Below are 6,235 nucleotides of genomic sequence, written 5' to 3' on the forward strand. Positions count from 1 at the left end.
GGCTGTAGCAGGCTAGGCAGGACTCCGGAAGTCACCGCGTGACATTTCCCCGAAGGGACAGACACAGGAACGAAGTGAATCACATGCCGGCCAGTCAAGTGTTCCGAGCAGTAGTGCTGGGCTAGCAGGACTACGGTGAACCAGGCTGTAGCGGACTACTATCGCTCAGAAGCACTAGACTACATTTCCCCATATGATAGGCTGCTAAGGATAAACAACTAGATAGTCGGATCCCACTCATACCAAGCATTTCAATCATACACACAATATGCCCGATATGAGTAAATACAACATGGCATTACAACAAAACTCTACAACTCAAGTACTTTATTTAAAAGGCTCCGAGGATCCATACATAACATATCCATACAGGTAGGGGTCACATGACCCGACACTCAAGTCATACAAACCTACAAGCACATGCGGAAGCAAAGTAGTCTGAGTACAGACACTAGAAAGAAAGAAGGCTTGATGAAGCCTGTCTATCTACATTGACCCTTCACAAGTCTTGGATCACCACTTGGGTGATAAGTCACTCGTCAACGTCGAGGTCTACATAGAACCCATCAGAGGGGGCGGTGTTGTCGTCTGAAAACATTAATTAAAGCAACATGAGTACAGAGGTACTCAGCAAGTCTTACAACAGGATCCTACTATACATGCACATTCTAAAGAAGGTAGTGGAGTTATTGCAGCAAGCCAGCTTTGACTCTTGGCTGAGCTAGCCTACGATAGACACAACTTGTAAATCATTTGTCGCACACGAGTCCACTATCACCAACACAATACTCCACCGTGGATCCTCTCTCGTCATCCTACGAGAGGGCCATCCGCGGTACTCACACTTATCTTGAGATTTTTAGTAGTATCCATTTACTTGTCTATGAATTGCATAGGTGACCAAGTAGTCCTTTACCGCGGACGCGGCTATTCGAATAGTTTTATACCCTGCAGGGGTGTACTTCTTCACACACGCTCTCACCACTTATCGCCGTTTACACGACATGTACTCGGCAACCTTCAAGCGGAAGCCCAGCGAGGGTGTCGGCCACGACCTGACTAAACACACGAGTCCCTAGTCCAGGTTTATTGCCTATCCGGGTTCCATCCGCAGGGAGTCCAGCTGAGGTTTCCACTAACGGCCCTGAACGATGTGAGCAGGGTTCCCGAAACACCAAACGGGTGAATCGGTACACCGGGCCACGTGCTTACCACAACACAGCCCACCCCTATGGTCAGCGCTGCGTGCGACCCCCAGCATACTACAAACACCAGAAACGACTTTGCAACTCCCGGACAGAGGACAAGTGTGGTTAATAAGCCGAGAGGGTCCATTGGTTTCGGGCCCAATGCGTGGTAGTAACTGAATCTTAAATCACACACATAGATCTCAGTTCTTAAGGACGGCCTCAATGAAACAACCCACCATGTACTCCTACATGGCCTCTCATCGATTCCTTTACCAAATCGTATTCAACACTTCACTCTCGTTACCGACACAACCTTTCACTCCAGTTCATCATCCCGATGAGCCAGACCTAACACAACTCTAAGCATAGCAAGCATAGCATGGTAGGAAACACACATATGGCTCAATCAACTCCTACACATGCTAGTGGTTTTCATCTAGTTACTGTGGCAATGACAGGTCATGCAAAGGAAGTGGGTTCAACTACCGCGACACACAGCAGTTTGAATAGCGTTGTCTTAATGCAGTAAAACAAGAGCAGGAGCGAGAGCATGGGTTTGTATCGGGATGATCAATGGGTTGCTTTCCTGATGGAGTGGTGGTGGGATACTGCCCTTCAGTTGGATACTCGTGAATATCCTCAGAGGCAGGAATGACCACAAAGAACACATCGGTACACAATCAACACATGACGATATGCGACAACATGATGCATGCTATGACATGGCAATATGAATGTGTTTTGGCCTAGTGCATGCTAGAACAGAAAGAAATGTGCTTATTTGAACCAAAGATTCAAGTGTTAGCTCATTTAACATGACCATATTAGTGCATCATCTTGTATTGCCTAAACAGCAGGGTTAATTTGTTCTGACATGCATGAAACCAGTACCAATGGATAGATTGGATTTTTATGATCAAATTTCATATATAAATCTTTGCATTTGGAGTTACAGATTAATTTCTATGAATTTTTGAAGTTTGGACTAATTTCTGGAATTTCCTGTACAGAAATAATTCCAGTAATGTAATTACTACGTCAGCATTGCGTTAGAGTGCGTCAGGGTCAACGGGGTCGTCTAGGTCAAACTGACCAGTGCGTCCCGCGTGTCAGTAGTTAATTAATCTAATTATTTTTAGTTAGAAACTAATCTGGATAATTAGCAGAGGGGGGCCCCACTTGTCATTGACTCAGAGGAGTCAACCTGGGCCCACCCAGTCAAAGTCAACAGTCAAACTCGCCGGCGTTTAGCCGCCGGCGAGGCCAGACGCGGCGGTGGAAGTGAATTTGCACGTTTCGGCGACCAAATGGACGACGAAGACCACCCACGGGTAGCTGGGAGCATGCCGCGGCGTTTGGTGGCGGTGGTTGGGCTCGGGGTGGCCGGAAACGTCGCCGGCGACGAGCTTTGCGGTCGCCGGAGTCGGGTGAAAGTGAGCCCGAGGCAACGGGGCACGGCGAGGCGCGTGGAGTGGGGCGTTAAGCTCCTGGGAATGCGGTGAGGTGGTTAGACAAGGTGGCGTGGCCGGTGTTTGGCCCGAGTCACGTCGGCGATGAGCTCCGCGGCGGTGTGTGCTGGTGAGCTTCGCGCAGTTGCTACGGTGCACGAAAAGAAAAGCGGAGAGGATGGGAAGGTGCAGCAGCTCACGGCGGTCACGTAGGAGCAGACGGCGCGCTCGGGGACGAGCCGGAGCAAGCGGGCGGCGGAGGCGATCTGGGCAGCCCAAGGTTGAAGACGAGCTCGGTGGAGTCGTTTGCAGGCCTCCGGCGGGGCGTGTCTTGGTGGAGCGATCGAGGAGGAAGTGGCAGAGCTTCAGGACACGGTGGAGCAACGCGGGGACGACGGGGAGCACGGTTTCATGGTGGCGCGGGCGCGGCAGCGTTGGCCATGGCGGACGGAGAGCGAGGGAGAGAGACCAGAGGGAGGTGCGGGTGTCTGTGAGGTCGGGGAGAGCGAGGGAGCTCGTCCCACGTCGACAGCTCGACGAGGGGAGCGGCGAGGCGGCGGCTGCTGCGTGGCATGCATGCGGTGCTCGCCGTCGAGCACCTGGCTGCCTGCCTGGCCAAGCCAAGCTGCTCGCTGGCGCGGTGGCTGGGCTGGGACGGCAGGTGGGCCTGGTGGGTGGCGCCAGGTAAGTTTTTCTATTTTGTTTCCTTTTTCTATTTTTTTGTAGCTTTAGGGCTTTATTAAAAATACTTAGGTACTTTCTAAAATCCTGAAATTAATTGTGGGCTCTGTTGAGATTATTCCTAACAGCCCTGACTAAATTCCAGAATTATTTGAACATTTAAAATATTTATTAGCATTTAAATGTCCAAAAGCAACATACATATGATTTTATCCAGTGACCTTTTGTTGACCTAGAAAATTGTGCACCTATTTTGCCAGAGGTTCCAACCCAAGACAAAGGGGGTGAACATTTTAGAAGGGCATTTCAGGTTCATTGAAATTATTTTTAGTAAACCCTAGTTGATTTCAGAAGGGGTGCTGGGGGTTCTGCCTTCCCCATTTCAAGTTTCTGATGAAAGGTAAACATGATGCAACACTCTAATGCATGGACTAGCTAGGATGTGACAACCATCCAGCCTCAACAAGATTCTAGACAAATTATGTCAGATTCACGGAACTTCCGATAAACCTGCCAATCACACCCATAGAGAATGCTGGGTCTTCAAGCAGGCCGGTAAGCTAAACGCCGAACACAAGGGGAGGGAGACACCAAGTCAAGACGAGGATGAGCCTCATTAGAGAAACACTGGGGGCAGATAAAATTCCTACCAGAGGTCAAAACAGTGAACACAATTCACGTGATGAAGAGGAGAAGCAAACATGCACTCCGAGACATGCGGGCCGTAGAGCCCGTCACCCCCAAGTTCAACCCTTGATCGGCCTGCCCGATCACTTTTGATCGCAGGGCTCACCTGACAAGTATCTGGCACGGAGGATTGGCTACCTTGGTGCTAGACCCAATTATCGATGGATACCATCTCACCCAAGTCCTCATGGACGGCGGCTGTAGTCTTAATCTGATATATTACGACACAGTCCGCAAAATGGGGATAGACCCGACAATAATCAGCCAAAGCAGTACTACCTTTAAAGGAGTAATACCAGGCCCAGAGGCCCACTGTACGGGCTCTCTAGTACTAGAGGTTGTATTCGGTTCTCCCGACAACTTCCAAAGTGAAAAGTTACCTTCGACATCGCTCCATTCCGAAGCGGCTATCAAGCACTACTCGGAAGAACAGCTTTCGTTCATTTTAATGCAATACCGCATTATGCTTCTCTTAAGCTTAAGATGCCCGGTCCATGTGGCATCATCACAGTTAGCAGAAATGTTGAGCATTCCTTACGCGCGGAAGAATGTGTGGTGGCTTTAGCAGCCGTACACTAAACGGCCTCTCCAACCAGAATAAATGATCGGTCGTCAAGACCGCGGACACGGCTAGCACTACAAGAAATATGTCAACTTATGACCTTCTGTCAGTGACCGTCAAAGAATTGGTCATAAATTTATGACCATTTAAGACCAATTGGTCAAAAGCTGTCTGGAGGGCTCCAAACCCTAAACCATTGCGACCATTTTGGTCAGAAAGGTCATAATTTCCTTACACGAAATGGTCATAAAGCAAACAGCGCTAGTCCGCTGCCTTATTTCTAGTTGTTAACGACCAATATAGATGGTCATAGCCTTGTAAATTGTGGTGGGTTGCGATGACTAGGCGCCATCTCATCAGTTTTGCCTATGTGTCATGTCCATGTGGCAGTTTTTGCCCTAGGTTGTGAAGCTACCTATATTTCTGTCATTCCCAAAATTCCCAAAAATATCTCATAAATTCTTTGGGTCATATCTTCGTCAAATATGTAAAAACCTTCCTTTACTAGTTCAAAACTAATTCAAAAATATTCATTTTCCTATTCTGTTCAGAACAATAGTTTGTGAAGGAAGTACCACTTTGGCATGTCCAAATAGTATCCATTTTCTACAGTGCTTTCCTATGCCCAAATAACCATCCTCCACCAAATGCTAGCTCAATACATTCATTATTTTGAGCCGAGCTTCAACATTCGTAGTTATGTCCATAGTGGTAGTTTGCAAAGCAAGTACCACCTAGGCTCCTCCTTTTGAGCTGAAAATTTGTGAACACGGTCTTCCTAGTAACTGATCATCCCTAGCCAAAACTCACGCCAATTAGCCATGTACCTTTCCCGTACCGCTAATCAAACACTTGGCTGCTAATTCATGTTTGAGCATCGATCGGTCTCCTCGTGAGAATCTTATGTTGTAATTTTCTTCCTAGCACCAACCTGGGGAGTGCCCAACCCACTAGACATGCCTAGGCCGTGCAGAACAAATGGCAACGTCACGGTCGCGCGGTGACCACGCGGCGGGCATGCGAGTTTACGCGCTCTAGAGTTGGGGCCCTCGGCCGGCGCCCAAACCTCGACGTATGGCCACCAAACCATGTATTTATGATTAAATAGGTCCTTATGTAACTAGAAATGATTTTTGGAAAAAATAAATAGCAAACTATGAGGCAGCTGCTGTTCAAATTTGACCCGCTTCCAACTGAATCGGCGGAAATTTGTCTTTTTCACGAGAGGTGGATCAAAAATTTTTACACCCAACCATTTTGTCAATTGTGCATTAAATATGGCCTAGTATTTTATAAAAATGATTTGGTCCAATTTTGCAACAATTATTTGGTAGTTCCTTCTTAAAAAAACCTCCTTTCGGGCACTCGAAAAATGGAAAATGGTTTTTTCGTCCAACGAAAATGAAAACTTCCTTAGGCAACATTGTTTGCCATTCCAATATGCACCCTTGTGCACAATATGAGATCATTTGAACAAACTATGCCATGAATGTGGCCATAAGACTGATCATTTGGCTTGAAAGCCATTGATCTCCACACATGATAGCTCGTTTCTGAGAACACTTTTTTAAAATAATTGCCGTATTAAAAGTTTGTTATTTTTCCTAGGAACTTGGCCACATATGATAACACAATGCGAAGGTTTCCCAACTTTTTGTTTTTTTTTT

The sequence above is a fragment of the Triticum urartu genome, chromosome 7, assembly GCF_003073215.2.
Source record: "Triticum urartu cultivar G1812 chromosome 7, Tu2.1, whole genome shotgun sequence".
Lineage (NCBI taxonomy): Eukaryota > Viridiplantae > Streptophyta > Magnoliopsida > Poales > Poaceae > Triticum > Triticum urartu.